Below are 21,161 nucleotides of genomic sequence, written 5' to 3' on the forward strand. Positions count from 1 at the left end.
TCTAATGAACTCAGTCACACACACCCTCCATTATTACAGCTAGCCTTGCATAAAAGGAAAAACATGCTCCTATTCTAATTATAATCGAATCGTAAACTGGAAGTGAAAATATGCACATTTATTCAGAACATAACTCTATTAAACTTAGCAGAACTTAATTCAGATAAAATTCATTTAGAATGGGTCTCTTAATGTATTTTGTTGTTGTTTAGTCATTAAGTCATGTCCGACTCTTTGTGACCCCATGGACCAGAGCATGCCAGGCCCTCCTGTCTTCCACTGCCTCCCGGAGTTGGGTCAAATTCATGTTGGTAGCTTTGATGATACTATCCAACCATCTCATCCTGTGTCGTCCCCTTCTCCTCTTGCATTCACACTTTCCCAACATCAGGGTCTTTTCCAAGGAGTCTTCTCTTCTCATGAGATGGCCAAAGTATTGGAGCCTTAGCTTCAGGATCTGTCCTTTCAGTGAGCACTCAGGGTTGATTTCCTTTAGAATAGATAGGTTTGTTTTCCTTGCAGTCCAGGGGACTCTCAAGAGTCTCCTCCAGCACCACAATTCAAAAGCATCAATTCTTCTGTGGTCAGCCTTCTTTATGGTCCAGCTCTCACTTCCATACATCACTACAGGAAAAACCATAGCTTTGCCTATGCGGACGTTTGTCAGCAAGGTGATGTCTCTTCTTTTTAGGATGCTGTCTAGGTTTCTCATGGCTTTCCTCTCAAGAAGCAGGTGTCTTTTAATTTTGTGGCTGTTGTCACCATCTGCAGTGATCATGGAGCCCAAGAAAGTAAAATCTGTCACTTCCCCTTCTATTTGCTAGGAGGTGATGGGACCAGTGGCCATGATCTTAGTTTTTTTGATGTTGAGCTTCAGACCAATTTTTGCACTCTCCTCTTTCACCCTCATTAAGAGGTTCTTTAATTCTTCCTCACTCTCTGCCATCAGAGTGGTATTGTCTGAATATCTGAGGTTGTTGATATTTCTTCCAGCAATCTTAATTCTGGCTTGGGATTCCTCCAGTCCAACCTTTCGCATGATGTATTCTGCATAGAATAAGCAGGGAGACAATATACAGCCTTGTCATACTCCTTTCCCAATTTTGAACCAATCAGTTGTTCCATATCCAGTTCTAACTGTTGCTTCCTGTCTCACATATAAATTTCTCAGGATATAGATAAGGTGGTCAGGTACTCCCATTTTTAAAATATCTTTCTCATAGTTTGCTGTGGTCCACACAGTCAAAGGCTTTTGCATAGTCAATGAAGCAGAAGTAGTTATTTTTCTTGAACTCTCTGACTTTCTCCGTAATCCAGCACATGTTAGTAATTTGGTCTCTAATTCCTCTGCCCCTTCGAAATCCTGGGTTGTCCAGGACAGCCAGATCATTCTGGTATAATTCCTCTGTGTATTCTTGCCACCTCTTCTTGATGTCTTCTGCTTCTGTTAGGTCCCTACCATTTTTGCCATTTATCATGCCCATCTTTGCACAAAATGTCCCTCTAATATCTCCAATTTTCTTGAACAGATCTCTGGTTTTCCCCTTTCTATTATTTTCCTCTATATCTTTGCTCTGTTCATTTAAGAAGCCCCTGTTGTCTCTCTCTGCTATTCTTTGGAAGTCTGCATTCAATTTTCTGTACCTTTCCCTATCTCCTTTGCTTTTTGTTTCCTTCTCTTCTCTGCTATTTGTAAGGCCTCATTGGACAGCCACTTTGCTTTCTTGCATTTCCTTTTCTTTGGGATGGTTTTTGTTGCTGCCTCCTGTACAATGTTACGAGCCCCCATCCATAGTTCTTCAGGCACTATGTCCACCAAATCTAGTTCCTTAAATCTGTTCTTCATTTCCACTGTGTACTCATAAGGGATTTGGTTATACCTGACTAGCCCATTGATTTTTTCCTACTTTAAGTTTAAGCTTCAATTTTGCTATAAGAAGCTGATGATCAGAGCCGCAGTCAGCTGCAGGTGTTGTTTTTGCTGACTGTATAGAGCTTCTCCATCTTTGGCTTCAGAGAACATAATCAATCTGATTTCAGTATTGCCCATCTGGTGATGTCCATGTGTAGATTCACATCTTGTATTGTTGGAAAAGAGTGTTTTTATTGAAATCATTCTGTCATTTTTGAGAGTACTCTTTGGGTGACTTTGAGGGCTACTCCATTTCTTCTACTGGATTCTTGCCCACAATAGTAGATAAGATAATTGTCTGAATTGAATTCAGCCATTCCTGTCCATTTTAGCTCACTGACACACAGGGTATCGATGTTTATTCTTGCCATCTCCTGTTTGACCACATCTAGCTTACCAAGCTTCATAGATCTTACATTCCAGGTTCCTATGCAGTATTTTTCTTTGCAGTATTGGAATTTCCTTTCACTTCCAGGGACGTCCACAGCTGAGCATCCTTTCGGCTTTGGCCCAACCACTTCGTTAGCTCTGGAGCTACTTGTACTTGTTCTCCGCTGTTCCTCAGTAGCATGTTGGACGCCTTTCGACCTGAGAGGCCCATCTTCCAGCATAATATCTTTTAGCCTTTTGTTTCTGTTCATGGAGTTTTCTTGGGAAAGATACTGGAGTGGCATTGCCAGTTCCTGCTCCAGGTGGATTGTGTTCAGTCAGAACTCTCCACTATGACCTGTCCATCTTGAGTATCCCTGCACAGCCTAGCCCATAGCTTCTCTGAATTACTCAAGCCCCTTCACCACAACAAGGCAGCAATCCATGAAGGGCTACTACCACTAAAAGACAGTAAACAAAAACAACACCAAAAGCACATTTAAAGCAGTAAGGTATAGCAATCCATTTTTTAAAAAAAACATTCAGGCAGCCAATCCCTAAGGGAAAGCTTGCCTGAAGAGAAAGGTCAGTGCCTGCTAGTGGAAGAACAGGAAAGAAGGGGCTTGTCTGTTTTCTGTTGGAGGGAGTTCCAAAATCTGGTAGCAGCGATAGAGAAGGCCCTCTCACGTCTCCTTACCAACTCACCTGTAAAGGAGAGAAAGACCTCTCTTGATTATATTAACACTTGAGCAGGCTCTTAAAAGGAGATACAGTCCTTGAGATAGCTTGGACACAAGCCATTTAGGCCTTTATAGGCTAGAATCAGCACTTTGGATTTTGTCTGGAAATGGATTGGCAGCCAGTGCAGCTGCTGTAACAGAGGGGTTGTGTGATCCCTGTGTCCAGCCCCAGTGAGCAATGTGGCTGCTGTGTTTCGGGCCCACTTTAATTTCCTGACACTTTCCACAGTCAGCCCCACATAAAGTGTCTTACAGTAATCCAGCCGGAACTTGCTAAAGTTTCCAAACATATGACCCTCTGAATGGCCCAGAGCTTGAACAAATGACATCATGTGACTACCATTTATGTATGTATGTATGTATGTATGTATGTATGTATGTATGTATGTATGTATGTATGTATGTATGTATGTATGTATGTAATTGATTGATTGATTGATTGATTGATTGATTGATTGATTGATTGATTGATTGATTTTATTTATATCCCGCCTATCTAGTCGGGTGAGGACCACTCTAGGTGGCTACCATCTCAAACGAATCAATCATTCACAAAAATCTTGTTGCGCAGTAATTCAAAATATGTAATTTCTAGTGGCAAGTTGCTGTTAAGTTGAGACATCTCCATCAGCATTATCTAATGTGTTCTAAATCACGATAAAAGTTAATCACTAAGAGTTATGGCATTTGAGCAAAAGAGCATATGGCAAAAGAGCCTCGTGGTGCAGTGGTTAAAACGCTGTACTGCAGCTAAAACTGTGCTCACAACCTGGGGTTCAAATCCCAGGTAGCCGGCTCAAGGTTGACTCAGCCTTCCATCCTTCTGAGGTCGGTAAAATGAGTACCCAGCTTGCTGGGGGGGCAATGTGTAGCCTGTATAATTAAAATTGTAAACCGCCCGGAGAGTGCTTGTAGCGCTATGGGGCGGTATATAAGTCCAAAAAATAAAATAAATAATAAAATAAATAAATAAATTGTGTAACTGTGCAACAAGATTTCAGTCAGTACAAGATATCAGTAAAAAAGAAAATTGAATATAGAATTTAGAAAAGGCAGGTGTTTGAATTACTGGCCTGACTAGATAACATAGGTTTTTTTTTTGGTTTTTTTTTTTTTTTTTTTTTTTTTGTATACAATTGCCACTTCTCTTATAAGGTAGATGTCTCTTAGTCCTGTTTTGCAGAGGGAAATCTGAACCAAGTCCTGAGACTGATTTTTCTTGGACCATTGTAAACAGCTGAGTGAAGTTCTGACATTGATTTCACTAGCTATGCAACTGTCCCAGGATATGAAAAATCAAGTAAATCAAATAAATAAATAAATAAAAACCCACTCATCCTCAATCTATAGAATTTATAAATGACTTAGACTCGTCACCTTAGACTGTTGGTCACAGCTCGTTCATGAATCAGCAGAAATACTAGGGTTAAACAGGATAATGTTGGAGCCCTGTAACGGCAAACCACCTCTGAGCACTCTCAAGCTAGAAAACCCCAAAAAGCATCACCATGAGTCAGAATTGACTCGACAGTACCTGATTATTATTAATGAGACCAGAGAGTATGGTGGTTCCTGGGCACAAACTGCAAAGAATATCTTCATGAAGAAGTAGAGGGCAGGGAATCTATTTCTCAGATATTATTTGCAGTCACATTGCTTTAATAAAATTATTTTTCTTTCTCACAACCCAATTATAAGGCTGCCAGCTGGGTTATGCAAATAGACCTGACATTTCCAATAACTCGGAAGTATGCCAACACCTTGCCTAGCCAGCTCATTTAGCTATTACATTGTAATTGTTATATTGAGCAGCCAAAGAAATCTAGACAGGGTGACACACTAAGAAGGTGCAGATGAATAACATTTCCCCCCTTTAAATCCTTCCGATTACTCTGCCAAATTAGAATACAAACAAGTCCAGGATATTTATGGGGGTTAGAAATGGCCTGTCCCATTCTCAGAAGGCTTCTGGTTAAGTCTGCTTTTGAGAAAGGCTCCCCAGCCTAAAACAGGCCAGTCATGTCTCCCTGGGGTTTCTGTGGACAGCTGGCAGTTTTTAGGCCCAAAATACAATCAGTGGATCTGAACATGACAGGTGTGTACATCTGGGGCTCCACAGGCAGGAACAGCCCCACATTTGGAAACTTGCCATTACTGAAGATTTTGCAGCAGGCAAGCTTTCTTGGGATGGACATTTCACAGACAGGTGCCACCACCCAAAAGAACCTTTCCCTTTTATGTAGTGAACTGCCCTTAAGCAGAAGAAACAGTTTGTCCATCTCTAGCCCAGGATTCAGTGCTACCAGCTATAAACAGCAATAGCTCTACAGAACTACAGAATCTTAGACAGAGGTCATTGCCATCTAATGATGCTTGATGCTTTTACTTAATAATGCCAGACTAATGGGTAGCAAAACCAGTGAGCCTGGATTGTCAGCATGTAAAAGTATGTTGCCCATATATTTTCGTCCACTATGGTGGGGTAGGCAATGTGTTTTGTACACACAAGCTCTCGATTCAACATCTTGCAGCTTCTATTAGAAGCTAAAATGGAACGAGCAAGCATCAGCCCTCCAGCTGTTGTTAGATTGCAGCTCCCATCAATTTTGACCAGCACAGCCAATGATGAGGAATGCTGGGGCTTGTAGTCCAAATATATATTTGGACTACAGATATATATATCTGGAAGGCTACAAGTTACTGATCTCTGGGTTAAAGGGTATCAGTTAAAGAGCACCATGTGATGACCAGAAAAGTGACCACTAAGGCATAGGGCTACATGCAGCCTGCAGGCCATGCATAGCCCACTCCTGGTATGGACTATAGCCCTAATTGGATTTCTGTAATTTAGTTAAATGTGCAAGGTTGCAGGGATCACTTGTTTTGCTGCCCAGTAAGTTCTACAGAGGTCAGTGTACACCTTTCACTAAGACCTAGGTCTCTTGGGAAGCACTGGGGCAGTTTCCTTTTTGTGCAGGAAGTAAGTCTAAGAGAGCCTGTGTATAATATTGAGATGTCTGTGTGACTTGCCAGCCTGCCCCTCTAGCAACGGCTAAACAAAGAGTGTGATCGCAAGGGGAAATGAATAATATTTTGGAGCAGTTCCCGTGCCATCTCTTTCCTAGCAAACACACTATGCACCCAGAAACGTGCACCAACTCATCACCAATCCATGCCCAGGTTGTACCTTTTCAGTCCCTCTGTTGGGCTGCTACTTTTTGGAAGAAGGATGGAGCCATTCTCCAGCAGCCGGAAGGGTCACTTTAGGGGAGATTGCTCCTTTCAAAGCAATCCATTCCAGTGTGATCCGGTGAGTGACTGTGACATTTGCCCCGTTGTCTCCCCAAAACAGAGAGCTAATGAAGGAAAAAGAAAAAAAAACCCTTTTCACACGCTGCCAACAGTTGATATCTTTCTCAACGTACTTTACTTAGGAAAGACAAAGGTCCATTCATCACTGTCTTTTGAATAAAACAGGTTTATTGATTACAGATGTTTCTATAATAGTTCATAAGTATCTTCTTCAGGTTCATCAAGCATCAATAACTATCTTCTATATTATCCTACAGGTTACTATTCACTCCTCAGACTAATCACTCCTCAGATTCCCAAACTAACTCTCTCTCCCTCTCTCCTTTCAAACTCAGATCCAGACTTTAAACTCTTCTCCTTCTCTCTGGCTCCGCCCTTTAAAGATCTCCAGTGGCCCCACCTCTCAACCACATCAGCATAAAACATGAATACTGCATGACTTAGTTAACATAATAAGGGCGAACGCCACAGTGCCTTTCTAGTCTGATCACACCCAAAGACACTGCAGGTTCTTCAGAGGTATTTTCAACAGAAAAGGAGTGGAGAGAGAAGGAAGAGCTGTCCAGCCCCCAAGTCCTCTGGAAATAAAGCAGGAAGATGCTAAGGTGCTTTCTCATGAGACTCGGAAGCCACAGGTGCACATCACGGCAGGTGGGAGGAAAACACAGCAACCAGCGCTGGCTGGACTCGGGGTAGAAATGGGTGTTCACAGACAAAGATATACTTTAGAATGCACACATAGAACAGCAGACAGAAGCAAGCAAGCATGCACAAATACACAGTCTCTCTGTGTCTGATAAAGGTACAGACAGAGTCTGCAGTGGAGCAATGCTTTCAATCCTCATGTCTGGAAACAGCCCAACTTTCATTTAGTCTCCAAGTTACATGTAAAGACTAGCCACTCAGCAGAGATAACATAATTTCTTTTGTGTGATCTCAGTCAAATCTTGATGCTGTGCCTCCAATCTCCCTCCTTCCAAATTAAGTTTTTCAAGCATTTTTGAATGCTTCCTACTCAAATCTTGTTGGGCAATTAGCAAGTAAAAGCTGATTAAAAATCTCCTTCCCCTGAGATAAACACACCCATCTATTCCAAACAATCAGAATCAATGAATCATGGCATATTTTGTCTATAGAAGCTGACTTGGCCCACTGAACTCCTTTAAGAATTTATTTTGTAGCTATCAGCAAAGCCAGATAATATGAAGATGGTGACAGCATATTGGGAAACCCAAGGATACAAGCTAAGTAGTCTAGCCAAGAATTAAACTGTTTTGAGTCCTTCTGTCAGCATGCAATTTGGGGTTTCTTTTCTAACTTTAAATACTTATTTTTGGATGCTATTAGTGGGGAAGGTTTGCAATTCTTCTGGTTCATGGCCAAATGAGTTTAGTAATGAAAATCTGTTCCTTATGTATATTTTAAATTCATCAGGAATGTTGTCTGAATTATATTTTGGCACTACAATACTTTTAGTGTTCTTTTTCAGCTTTACCCTAATATTTGTTTGTTTGTTTGTTTGTTTGTTTGTTTAACTAATATACCACCCACACTAAGCAAAGGTCTCTGGGTGGCTTACAACAATTTGAATACAATAAAAATATAAAACAATTAATAGATATTAACAGTTCATGATCAATATCACAATCCACTCCTGGTTTTGTTTTGCCTGACAGAATACAACATCTCCATCTTCTGCTTCCAATTACTGTACATAGTCTATTTGGTTTCTATATTGACCGTCTGGTGATCTCCTTATGTATAGCTGTCTGGTTGTTTGAAGCATACATTTCCAATAAACAGACTGTTGGTTTTGCAGAACTCTATGAATCGTTTTCCTGCTTCATTTCTATCCCCTAGGCGAAATTTCTCAGCAACATTTTGTTCTGCTTCATTCTCTGCTTTTGTATTCCTTTCATCTATTATTATAAGCATGTCTTATTTTTTGTGTGTGATTAATTTCCTATTGGATGCTTGCACAAAAACTTTTTCAGCAATTTCATCTTCTTCAGCAGTAGTTGGAGCATAGACTTGAATTGTGGTTATGTTAATAGGTTTTCCATGATTGAAATTACTCAGTCAGATCTCACATTATATACCCTAAGTGCCTGTGCTACATCTTGCCTCAGTATTAGAACCACTCCATTTCATCTGGATTTCTCATTTCCAAAGCAGAGCACTTTGTAGTTGACTGACTGAAAATATCTGGATCCAATCTTCTTGAGTTCCTTGATATCTAGCACTGCAATGTTTGTATGTTTCATTTTGTGCTTTATGGCTTCCAGTTTACATTGATCCATACTTCTCATGTTCCATATTCCAGTTGTATGTGTTGTACAACTTCAGACTTTCCTTTCACTTCTATGCACATAAAATCTGTATGTGCTGTTGATATGTTAGTCTACAGAATGTATATAAATGGTCAAGTAGCTTGTGTGAATCTTGTGACTGCCAGACAAAAACATCCCTCAGAAAATTTTACTCCTTTGAGGGCCTGCTGATGAAGAATTCTATTTGTACTTTTCTTGAATCCAGTTTCTCCATGGTGGTACAAATTGAGACAGCCTGCTTTTTAAAAACAGTATAAAATGAGCAACACAGGTACACGCCTTGCAAAATTTTTAGTACAACTGTCAGAATCGCACATTGACTGGGGAATTCTGGCAATTATAGTCCAAGGAGGTAAGTGCTTTCAAATTCTAGGTGGAGGTATCTGTCATCTGCATCAAAAGAAGAATGAATCTACAATCTGCTTTGAAAGAACAACTTGGGAGTCTTGGGGTAATAAACCTGCTCATCAACATGACCATTTAGAAAAATATATTTTTAGATACTGTTAAACATTTGGCAAAAGGATGAAATTCTTCACAAGCTGACTGTGAAGGAAAAGTAGTTGAAAGGAGTGTGCCGTCTCCTCCAGACAACAAGGATGTGGTGATCAAGGAAAAGGAGAAGGAAGTGAAAGAGCAGGGAGTGAAAGAGGAAAGGGTTAAAGTAGAAGTTTGCCTGATAGAAGAAGGGAAGAGAAAGGAAAGGAGGAGGAGCAAAAGATTGACATGTGGGAGAAAGAGATAAAAGGGGTGACTGGAGAATGAGATTTTTGGGTCTCAACTAGAGAGAAGGAGAGAGATGAAAAGATACATGAACATATGAGTGAACTGTTGAAAGTCTTTCCCAATTTAAAGGTGGGAGGATTACTGCCTGATCCGATACCAGAAAGAGAGGGGGTGACGATCACTGAAACGTCAGAATGGACAAGTGGTCATCTTTCCGAGAGGACGGGGTCGCTTGAAGAAGGTGGTGCGCCCGGATTCTACCTACAACACAAACCACCTCCGGAGGGACATTGGGCTCGCCACCCATCTTGTGGCACCATTTGCGTGGTACGGAGTGCCCCAATGAGGAATCCAACAGACAAGGAGTGGTTTGGCCTGGTTCCCCAGTATTGAGAAATGACATGTGTTACAGAGACCCTGCAATGTTTGAGAGACAATTGTTTGGTTGGAATCAGGTTTATCCCACCGAAGTTATTGTTGATACCCCTATATCTGAATTGAATAAATCTGTTAATGGTTTAAATGAGTCAGCCGTTTCAATTTCTGTGCCAAAATCGGAACTGCCAAGACTTCCAAAGAACCCAATCACACTGACTTATTTGTTTTTTTTCTTTTTTGTAAAAGAAAGGGAGAGAACCCATGGTCTTCCCCTTGCCCTCTTTTTCTTCAGAGCAACTTCTTGAAGTGGGTTGAGCTTAGTGGTGTACTCTAATTCTTGTAATAGAATTAAAGCTGTCCAATCACCGTCATAGTTGAGAAGTCATTTGAACAAGGACTTTCTTTCTCCTAACCCAACATTCTTCAATATTACACTAACTTTCAACTTTTGCCTCCAGTCTATTCTTTGAAAGAGAAATGGCAGAAAGTATTGTGCAGAAACTGTATGTGAGTTGATGTTAATTACATTATAGCTTAATTAACTAATGATGTGTGTCAAAGTAACATAATTTGGAACAATAAAATGTTGAAGCTCTGCAAATTATATGTCCATATAAATATGGGCCAGCAAGAAGATAGATCTTGGGATGTGAGAGATCCCGTATCAGATCTTTCACACAGGAGCATATGGAGCTGTCTTATACTGAACCAGACTATCAATCTGTCTCACCCAGTGTTGTCCTCTCCAGCTGTTACCATTTTCCAGAGGATTGTTTCTTAGACATAAATGGAGATCCCTGGTGTTCTTTAGTAATCTCTCCCCTGAGTACTACCAATTATTTTAACACAATGGTTCCCTACCTTGGGTCCCCAGATGTTCTTGGCCTTTAACTCCCAGAAGTCCTGGTCATCACAGTTAGTGGTGAAGGCGTCTTGAAGTTTTAGTCCAAGAACTTCTGGGGACATAAGGTTTGGAACCACTGCTTTAACATGTCATGTAATGTTATTCTTGTATAAGTGTACCAGGCATTACTCCTAGCCCACATTATACCATTAGATAGTGCAGTCAATTGCACAGGTTTTGTCATGACCATTGCACAGCACACATGTAGAAGCGCTTTGTGAATAGCACTTCTGACCCTCTGCACTTTTCACTAACACTGCTGCAACTTTGTGTTGTGCATGCAAAGCTGTGCCACAGGATTTCAGCCACTGTCTACCAAAGAAGGGGCTCTGATGGGGGAAAGGATCGTACAGTACATAGGATTGTAGCAGAAATCATTTCTTCGAAGTTGTTGTCATTTGGCCCCATACAGCAGTGGTCCCCAACCTTGGGCCTCCAGATGTTCTTGAACTACAACTCCCAGAAATCTTCACCATCACCTCTGCTGGTCAGGATTTCTGGGAGTTGATTTCTGGAGGCCCAAGGTTGGGGACCACTGCCATACAGGACAACTGTGGGATTGCTTGTTAGTTCAAGCTCTTGTTCCTTCTTAAAGAGAACACTTCTATGCATGTCATTTTGTAAGAAGCTGAGCTTTAAAATGAGCAGTAACATTCAGAATAAATCGTGCAACTACAGTAAATTCATTCCCAAGTATACAAAGATCCTTCAGAGAGTAATGATAAATTACGAGATAAATGCACCAAGATTGTTATTGCCCCAAACCTCTCCAGCCTCTTCAAATGAGAGCAAAGAAATGATTTCATCACAATGTGACCCTCTTATAGCCATTCATTAAGAAGTAATAGCAGTATGTGAATAGCACACTAAAAAAAAATATCACATCTTGCTATTCCCTAGAGCAGAGGTCATAAAACAGTCAGTCCTGACATTTCAGAGACTTAACGATCAAATTTATGGTCCTCTCTGACTGTTCTGGGGGGACACAGTGATGAAGTGAGTAGGTGTTGTGTATAAGTAGTGAGTAAGACAAAGGAGACCATTGGTGGCTCCATGAGGAATTAAAACCTTGGAGCCTAAGGCTTCAGGGCAGATAAAAAGAAGCAAATGAAACATCACATTATACAGTGGCAGCTCATAGTTCTTTAGACAGGCTGTGCAACTGGCCTGCCATGTGCATTTTGATGTCATGTGCTGTAGTTCTGTGTACCTGCACAGAGGCAAAACTATGTAGGCAGGGCAGCTCCATTCTTGTTATACACATAAGAAAGAAACAGTGGTGTGGTTTATGTGCCGACTCCAAAATCAGGATTGGGCAGGGCATGTATTGGACCAGTAAAATACCACAAAAGGGCAAGCTTCTGTGCACCACAGAGCTCTTCATCAGGCCAAGCATTGCAGAGCTTAAGGTGGAGTCACAGGGAGAAATGAAAAAAAAAATCTGAATATTATCTTAGCTAAATACCAAAGCAGAGGAATTTGAAGCTACAAGTCAACTGATCTTGCAGCTTCAACATCTAGCCAGGAAAATTTTTAGATTTGGAAAAGTTTTAGATTTCTCCACCATCACCAGGTTCTGCAGTGCCAAGTCCAATGAAGTGTGCTGCTGAAACCCCAATATTTTCATTTTTTCCTGATGTTTCACATGTTAAGTGGGTGGATAAATAAATTGCTTGTACACACAACCAAGCATGTGAAGAAGAAAATCTAGGTCAAACCTACCCTTACCATGCCCTGCTTTGTAGCTTTTAAGCACATTTTCTTTACTTTGGAAGCTGGAGTAAAATCAGACTTCTGTCAACTGGGGTAAAATGCTTAACTCTATACAGTGCAGAAGGTAAAGCCAGGAAGAGATGATACATTTTAATCTCCTTCATGTGCTTCATTTTATATACAGACCCACACTCTGCTTTACATTTAATGACCAGGGCAAGCCCATGGCCTAAAACATATGCAACTATGGGCTTTATCCATAGACAGACACTGTCACCAGCAATATAAATCCTATTATTATGAAGACATAACTCAAGCATTCTTTCATTCTGTTTGGTTCTGTTTATAGCTCCTCTCATCCCAAGGCAGTGAGATGGCCAATAAAGCCAATTACAACATCCTCAATTACATCTGGCTTGGCTCCAAAGAAGGGGAGGGAGGGAAAGAAACAATGTATTGGAGCCATTCCATGCATTAATTCAGTTCCAAAAAGTATCAGAAGTTGATTACAATAAGCAACCAAAGCATGGTTATTTTTAAAGTATCTCATAATAGTTGTGCTATTTCATAAATTCTAAGATACTAGAATTTAACTCTAAATGGAGACAAAAGGGAGTTGGGGAAAAATAAATGATTGTGCCGATGAGCAGCTGTCCAAAGTTATCACGCTTTGTTAAATGGCTGTACTCCACTTGAGGCTTGTGGTATTGACATCAGTGCAGCAGTGAATTATCTTTGGGCAGATTGTGCAGGAGCTGTCCACCGTGCTGATCTCAACCCTGCAAACTGATTCAGCATCTTGGACAGCTCCTGTAAAGATTCAGACTAAAATCAGGATTGGATTCACCACCCTACTGACACTGGAACCTTCACGCACTACTCATTTTAATTGTTTTATCTTTTATTGGGTAGAGTAGGCGGCATATAAGTAAAATAAATAAATAAATTTATCCACTGCTGCTCTTTATACCTGGAGGTACCTTCTAATATTGCTCCAGGGACAACCTCCCATATTTCAATTCCTCCTCACACTTCACATTGTAAGCCCTTTGGAATAAGGATTTATTCTATCTGTTTTTGTCAAGCATCATGTATAGAAACCCATAAGCAAATGGGGTACTACATCCAGAAGTACTCTCAGTGTATAATCTTTAGCTGAAAGGCCCATTGAATCAATTGAATCAATTAAACTTGTGGAAGATTTGACTCAACAAAACCCTACTGATTCTTTGGGTTTTGTGATGCTTACCAGGCCAGGGCTCCCTTTTTATAGCCACTCTGCTACACTGCCCTTCTTGTCCTGGGGTGGGGAAGCCCGGAGAAGAGCTGGTTGGGGAAGAGACAAACTAGCCTGCTGACACTAGAATACTCCCAAGCACTCGCACTCCAAAGCACTCAGATCTGGAAGTGCTTCCAGTGAGTCCAAGAAAGCCACAAGGCTGGGTATTTAGAAGCAATGTGCTTGCCTTGCAAGGGCAGAGCTGGTGCCACACTCAGTCACACAAAAATATCCTGCTGGTTGGTCAAGGCAAGACCTAGTTTTAGTACCAACCACCCTCTGAGCCGACATCCCAGCCAATTTGTTGAAGAGATGTTTATATTATATTTTTAAAAGGAAAAAGTTAAAAGGACAGAAAGAAAACTTCCAAAAGGTTTCAAAACATACTTGTAGACAAATACAGAGACAGTCAAAGGCAATGCAAGAGTTCACACCATAAAATAAGAAACTCAACTCATCTACCTGATACTCATACCTTAGTGTAGAATCAACATAGTTTCAAACCATGTGCAGAATGTATCCTTTCCAGACTCAAGACAGCAGTTAGATAAAGCCTCCCCGCTCAGGACTCAGACTGTGCCATCAAGCACAGTCCCCACTTTTCAGTAAGACTGGGCCATCACACCAGATTTCTGAATCCTATTTATACATGAAATGACACATTCCAGACCTGTCTTAATCCACTTCCGTGTTTACAGAAACAAAAAACACCTTCTCCCCCTCTTTCTTTCACACATCTGTAACCATCCTTCAATTTGCAGGACTCCAGTGAAGGAAGAAGACTGACTTTTGATGACAAGAGATCAGGTGGAAAGTATTAGATCTCATTGTTACCGCTTTTAAGTCCTCTCAGTCAGGAAATTGACTGAAGGTGTCACTTCCCCTTTTGTTCTTAGCTGATACTGACCCAGCCTTCTCAGTCCACTTCACAGGCACTCACAAAGAATCCTTGAAGTTCCAATATGGATTTTATGTTCCATGTTCTCCTTATTTCCGAATTTCTTCACAGGCCTACTCTAGTTGCAACCTCAATTAGATTTCAGTCAGTAAGTCACTGGGATTCAAGTCAGGTAAGACCATCTTGTCCCACTAAATCGAATGGGTCTGCTCTAAATATCACTAAAGTAGGATACAAGCTCAGAAGCAAAACCAGTCTTAATCTAAGCAGGAAGGTGGTTGTAAGTGAAGCCAAGGTTTCTGTACACATGATTCCTTCTTGAACCCTTAAGAACTGGCCTCTGGTAAAGACCAAAGTGGAATAAAAATATCTACTGACAGACAAGCAAAACAGGAAATGAAAAGTTACAGGATAACATTTCCCGACAATTTTTACAAACGGTCACCATGGCCAGTGCTTTGCTAGCTCTGTTAGTCTGGGGGCTGCAGGTCCCCAAAATGTATTATTTTTCCAAAGCTGTGACCCTTTTCATGGGCAACTAACAAAGGACTGTGCAAAAACCTTGCTGCTCATGCCACACACACCATCTACTGACTGTCACAAATGTTATTATTCGGAAATTAGGGTTTTTCTCTCTCTTTTTTTTGTCTCTTTCAGAGGGTCCATACTACATGAAATCTTTTTCTATTTAATCAAAATCTAAGTAGGAGAAATATTTCAAATCAGAACCGCTGGATAGCTGAGCCGTTTAGGTATCTGGTTGGGAGATCGGTTCTTCGCTGTGCCTCCTTCAGAGTGGCTTGACTTGATTATCTATAAGGTCATCTTCCATCTTTGCAGTTGTAAAATGATGATGATGATGATGATGACGATGATTAAATCCATTACAACTTTTTCCACTGCATAGATAGAAATTATGGTATTGTAAATTGTTCACTCATCACCAGGAATTGAAGACTTAATTAGACACATCAATCCATGACAGAATTATAGTCTTAAATTTTTTTAGGCATGATATTTTCACCCAGCAAGAAAAATACAAGATAATTCTCATATGTAACTCTGGAGTTAACAGAAACATTTAATAGACCATTACTAAATGGTGCAATAACTACCCCTGTTTTTACTTTTTATTGTGGAAGGGAATAATACATTAAAGTGTCAAAGCTTGTTCATTGTTAGGGTTGCTGTCCTTGATTGTAAGCTGGCTGTCAGTGAATCAGAGAAACTGGTTGCACAGCCAGGGTTCAGAAATTCAATTCCTCACTCTGTCTCCTGACAAAAGAGGCTGCCTGTGTAGACCAGGGCAAGCTACACAGTCCCAGAGGATCCACAGAAGGATGAAATGGCAAATTCTGAGGAATTTATGCCTAGGAAACCCTAGCAAGGGGTCACCACAACTCAGAATCAACTTGATAGCACAAGAGTGTTTCATTAATTATTGTCCTAAATTGTCACCATAAGTCAAACACTACTTGACAAATTGCAACAAAAGTCTTAATCAACTGAGGGTCCAGAGACATAAATTTCCATGTCAAAAGACTCTCTTATGAACTGAGTGGTAGTTCTATGTCTACGGTGAAACAATGTGGCTTATAGCTGAACTTTTAGATAGAATGCCTACTTCCTGGATTAATCAGACAGTGGTCAGAATCCCACTGGTGTTCATATAAGATTCACATAACTTGCTGGAGCTCACTGATGAAGTGTCAGGGTGTATCTCAGACATGTGCTTGTTCCTGCGCCTGACTATACCCGAAATGTCCGAGCACTTTCTCAGTTAGTCACATTTAGCCACATCAGGTTATGCACATTTTTCACAAGCTGCAATAGGATTCCAGCTTCATAAGTCAAATGTGTAGAAATACAATGTATAAGACAGCAGGAGATCCTTGATTTGTGTTAGAGCAGACAAAACTGACTTGTCCATACATTTCAAGACTGCTTGTTCAGAGATGGGGAAAGTCACTTTTGGGGATTCCCATAGTCAGCATAGCATAACTACCAAGTAGTATTTCATTTGCTTTGTGATAGCTTCTTTGTGCATTATTGGCTAGTTTTATTGTGTTATCTAGGGGGGCTTGCCATGAACCACTGTGTTATCCCCTGAGCTCCATTCTTTATGTAGGCAAAATGTTGTCATTCATCTACCAAAAAAAAGGTAAGGGGAAGAAGAAATACCAGCAGGTTCAGAGGAACCCAGTGTTTATTGAAGTACTACAACTCTCTGGGAGAAGTCTCATTGGGGACATATGAGAACTGAGCATGTTGAGTGACAGGATGGGAAAAAGATGGGTGGGTGGGGTGGGATATCCTGAAAAACAGCATGGCTTCAACACTGGAATATTTTGTTGTAGATTTCAGATCTTTTATTTTGCCATTCACTTGGAAATCAGTACACTCAATATAACTGAAGAAATAGTTGAACAGAAATAGGAAATGGTTGTTGTGGGGTTTTTCGGGCTCTTTGGCCGTGTTCTGAAGGTTGTTCTTCCTAACATTTCGCCAGTCTCTGGGGGGAAGACACACAGAGCAGACACTCTGAATTCAGAGGCAGGGAAAGAACAATTGGTTACTGCTGGATAGATTGATAGTCATCCCAGCCCAGAATAGTCCTTCTCAGCCACACCTGCTAATGGCAGCAGGGGAGGTTTGCAAAAACTCCAATGCTTAGCCCTCTTGAGGACTCCAGGGTCAGGTATGGGAAGGCAGAACTATTAAACATTGCCAATGAATTCTACCTGTCAGAATCTTGAATCCTCTGCTTAATCAAAGACTTCACACACATACTGTTACTTTTTGGGTAACAGCTTTTCTCAATGATTAAATATATGGGTCAGTGAGTGTTAGGTAAACATAATACCCCACATCATCATAGTAACAGATATGATTCCAGTAACAAAGGGCATGGCAGCAGGCATCAGCCCACCTCCAGCTTACAGAGTGGAGGACAAAAAAGGAGCCTCCATGAAGAATTTGAGGACTGTGAATGTATTTAGACGCTCCCTGGGCAATAATGGTGCCCTGTTGTCTCATCTTTCTACTCTGGAAGCATCATTAGGTTTCTTCTGATAGGAATGAATGAATGAATGAATGATTGAGTGAAGAAGAAGAAGAAGAAGAAGGAGGAGGAGGAGGAGGAGGAGGAGGAGGAGGAGGAGGAGAAACACTACTACTACTACTACTACTACTACTACTGATGATGATGATGATGATGATGATGATGATGATGATGATGATGATGATGATGATGATGATGATGATTGATGATGGACTAAGTTAGGTACACATTTGGGAGCACCCAAAACATATCTCATGTGGATACCCAGTGTGGTATAGTAGATAGCATGGCAGACTAGGATTCAGGAGACCTGGGTTCAAATCCCTGCTTGGCCATGGAAGCTCATGGATCTGGAAAAACCATTCCTTAAATGTCTCACTTACCTTGAAAGCCCTTTTAGGGTCACTGTTAGTTGGATACAACTTGACAGCACATAAAACAGAACATATATCAGAAATGAGACTTTAATCCTTTCAATGGAAGGGTGCAAATCAGTAACTCAGAAAGCTAATTAGATAGCTAAAAATAAGACTTTTAACTCCCCAATTCATTTTCCCTTTTCTCCATTTTTTTCTATAGCATCTGTTTTCCCAGCTTTGTTCTTCCCCTAACACCACCCCAACTTCAGTGTACTTCATTTACTACAGGGCATTGCTTAGGTTGTCAGACCCTGGTAGCTGACTAATTTATGCAAACACACCTGCCTCTCCTGATGCCTCTTCCTCTCACCTTCTCCGTGTTTACCTACTTTTGCTCCATTTTAATACACTGTAAAATTTATACTGGGAATTCTCTAAGGCAGTTGTTTGTTTTTACATGATTTACTTATACAAAGTTTCTGCCATGCTGCAGCCCTCTCTGGAAAATGCTGCAAGATTTCCCATTAGAAGCAGAATAATTCTGCTAATTTACAATGCAGTTCTATGCCTAACTAGTAAGATATGAGCCCTACTGATTTCAATAGGATTTAATCCAAGGCCATGTGGTATTCAGTGAAATGGTCCTCACTTTAAAAAAAATCTGTAAATTGTTATTGTATGTGTTGCCAAATCACATGTGAGTCGTGTTTTCTCATGATGTGGTCAAAGTATGATAAACTCATCATATACTGATGTGAATGCTACATAGTGAAGGAAGCTGGAAGGGAAAAGAACAGATTTACTGTATTTGAAATGTGGAGTTGGATGACAGATACCACAGATAACCAGAAAGACAAATAAATGGGCTCTAGATAAAATCACACCTAACTGTCACTGGAAGTGAAAATGACTAAACCTAAGCTACTGACCTTTGGGCATATCATGAAAAAAGACAAGACTCACTGGGGAAGGCAATAAAGCTAGGAAAAGTTGAAGGCAGGAGCAAAATATGAAAACCAGATATGAGATGGATTGGCTCCATAAAGGAAGTTGGGCTTTCGGTTTGCAAAATCTGAGCAGGACTGTTAATAATAGCACTTTTTGGAGGTTATTAATTAATAGGGCCATCAAACAGTTGGAAACAACAATATCGGAGTACAAAAAATAATTCCAAGTCGGTTGGGTCAGGAACAAATTCCCAAGTGGTCTTCTCATCCTGAAAGTCAGTGGCCAAAATCTGATTGCTTAGCACAGTAAATCACACTAGAGTAGGGCCATTGAATCAATGAAGAGTTGGGACCTACTCTTTGACTTTGACTTTGAGTAGGCCTACTTGAATCAATGGGACTTCCAGAGGAGCTGACTCACCAAATCTCCATTGATTTAGTGGGCCTGCTCTAGACTGATTTACTACAATAAGCAATATGATCTTAGCCAATGAAGTGTAACAGTTGATCTTTGAGGTGCTACAGCATTTCTGCATTTTGTTTTTGTTTTCTGCTTTTATTTTTGTCTGGATATGGTTGCACAGACTAACAGGGCTTCTTCTTTAAAAAAATAGGGCTCAAGAAGCATATAATGTGGAAAGGTTTGATGCATGGAGACCAAGTCATCTGAGAAAATGTATGGAGAACAAGTCATCTGAGAAAATGCTTGAAGGCACAAGTTAATTGCCATCTTTAGATACTTGAAGGACTGTCACACAGATGATTGAGCATGTTGGTTATCTGCTGCTCTAAAGGATAGGAGCTGAACCAAAGGATTCAAGTTACAGCAAAGGGGATTTTTGGCTAAATATCAAAAAAAGAGCAGAAGGAGCTGTTTGACAGTGGAACAGATTGCCTCATTTTTGGAGGTTGTTAAGCTTGTGGCTGAATGGCCCCCTTACAGGGATGCGACATCAGTGAATTTCCCACACTGGCAAAGAGTTCAACTAGATGACCTTCGAGGCCCCTTCCAAACTCTATGATTCTATGAGACAATATGAAAAACTGGCATGTCCTACTACTGTGAGGGTTGTTATTTGTTGATAGCTTACCTGTGCAAGAACCCAGGATTCTGCCACTTGGCAAGGTAGTGAAATAATGTCTGCCAGAACTTTGTATTTATAATGTAAGATTGAAGCACAGATTACTGCTGCTCCTTGGTAACCACTAAACACTCCTTTCAATGAACGGGCTCCAATACTGCATTAGAAACATACCAAGTTGCCCGTTACATAGATCCACCAGTCTGGTGGGTGCTTCCTGTAACTGTGTCAGTAGTCCTGCTAGACATGTAACTCTGGGTCCACTAAGTATAATTGATAGTTTATGAACTACTGCTTGTTTGTGTGTGTGACAGAGAGAGCAAAAGAGAGTGTGTTTAGCAGCTACCATGACTCAAAAGTAATGTGTAAATTGAGCCAACCTGAAGTCAACAAGTTGCAGACAAATTACTGAATCCTATTAGGTCCAGCTACATTAACCCACTGAAATAATGAGACTTCTTTGTTAACACTGACATTCTGTACATCCCACTGATATCAGTGGATCTACTCTAGTTGGGGATAAACCTGGACTCACTGCAAAGGTAAGCCAAGATTAACATCTCACACTTGCACATACAGAGAACCTGATGAAGAAAGACTGCTTTCTTGCTGGTTTTATTTAAGGAGAAGGGATAGGAGCTGGAGCAAACAGTCGGAAGTAACTAACTTAAAATGCTAGATTATAAGTGACAATTCAAACACAAAGGCTAATTTTCTGCAAGTTGTAACTCCAAATGTAGAAGTGGTTATGGTAAACAGAAAGGTCTGATCAGCTGTCTGGCCGTGGCTGCTCACAAGACAGGTGATCAGACCTTTCTATTTTGTCTTTGTGTGTAGTTTAACATATTGATCTGTTGTTGTCAAATGAACAGTCTTATCCGTAAGACAAAACAGATTGCTTACCAAACAACTGGGAAATGTACATAAGTGTATGATGATAACAGTAGACAATATTTAAAAAATTGCCATCTGTTGTTATGTGCACATCACCTCCAATTTAGGGTGACCTTATGAGTGAGACTTCAAAAATGTTCTATTCTCAACAGCCCTGCTCAGCTCTTGCATATCTAAGCCTATGGCTTTCTTTAAGGAGTCAGTCCATCTTGTATTTGATCTTTCTCTTTTCCTGCTACCTTCAATTTTTCCCCACT

The sequence above is a fragment of the Pogona vitticeps genome, chromosome 3, assembly GCF_051106095.1.
Source record: "Pogona vitticeps strain Pit_001003342236 chromosome 3, PviZW2.1, whole genome shotgun sequence".
NCBI lineage: Eukaryota > Metazoa > Chordata > Lepidosauria > Squamata > Agamidae > Pogona > Pogona vitticeps.